Source organism: Echinops telfairi, unplaced genomic scaffold, assembly GCF_000313985.2.
Source record: "Echinops telfairi isolate 266 unplaced genomic scaffold, ASM31398v2 ScPeMD7_7424;HRSCAF=8462, whole genome shotgun sequence".
NCBI lineage: Eukaryota > Metazoa > Chordata > Mammalia > Afrosoricida > Tenrecidae > Echinops > Echinops telfairi.
The window spans coordinates 76,069,085-76,070,336 of NW_022111324.1; the positions used below are offsets into that span (position 1 = coordinate 76,069,085).

Sequence of the window (1,252 nt, forward strand, 5' to 3'; positions counted from 1 at the left end):
ACCAGAGGATGTACACTAGTACAGAAAGGAACTGGAAACACAGGGAATCCAGGGCAGATGAGCCCTTCAGGACCAGTGGTGAGAGTGGCGATACTGTGAGGGTGGGACAGGGGGAGCCGATTATAAAGATCTACATATAACCTCCTCCCTGGGGGACGGACAACAGAAAAGTGGTTGAAGGGAGACATTGGACAGTGTAAGATATGACAAAATAATAATTTATAACTTACCAAGGGTACATGAGGGAGAGGGGAGCAGCGAGGAAGGGGAAAAATGAGGAGCTGATACCAAGGGCTCAAGTAGAAAGCAAATGTTTTGAGAATGATGATGGCAACAAATCTACAAATGTGATTGACATACAATGGATTGTGATGAGTTGTACGAGCCCCCAATAAAATGATTATAAAACAAACAAACAAAAGACAAGAACAACAAACAAACAAAAAACAAAATGAAAAAAATTTATAGCTTAGTAAATAAAAAACAATAGTTGAGTTAAAGTTAAAAAAAGATAGATGGTAATTGTTTAGTCATCAAAAATAATGTTGCAGAAAAATGTGCATTTTGCGATTAATAGATATTCTTGAAGGAAGAAAATTATTTTTTCACATTCAGTATGTACCCACTTAAAATTAAAATGTAATATCCCTGCATTATACATAGTAAAATATATGTACTGATATGTAACAGGTTTTACCACTGGACAATGGGGTTCAGAGGTTTTTCAATTATGGTGCCTTTTTGTTATATTTAAAATTTTTTCTACATGGGTCATATATTGCTTTTTGTAATAATAATAAAAAATGTCAATAGCTATATTATTTATACAATTTCCTTGGACCATTCAAAAACTATTTTTAATTTTTTATAACAATTTGTATTTTGAATTAGTGGAGGCGTACATTTCAGATCATCAACTTTGTATTCAATAGTTTAAACCACCAATCGACCACCCAATAATTTACACATCACCCACTTTTGGTTTCTCTTCTCCCTCTGGTGGACCACTGTCTTCCATTTCACTCACGTTAATACCTGTCATCAGTCTAGTCCATTGATTTTTCTTCCCTCCAGTGCCTTTCCCAAACTGAACCCAAACTCTCTGCCATCGAGTCGATGTGGACTGTTCTGTTTGGTATTTAAGTCCTTATCTTGTTGTTGTTGGGTATATATTTTTAAAACATTTTATTAGGGGCTCATACAACTGTTATCGCAATCCATACACACATCAATTGTGTAAAGCACATTTGTA

The 1,252-nt window shown here is 35.0% G+C and overlaps 1 protein-coding gene across 4 annotated transcripts in view; it reads right to left on the minus strand.

Moving 5' to 3' along the window:
- The window catches only part of PLD5 (phospholipase D family member 5), a 457,190-nt gene that overhangs the window by 213,052 nt on the left and 242,886 nt on the right, over positions 1 to 1,252 (minus strand). The window lies entirely within an intron of this gene.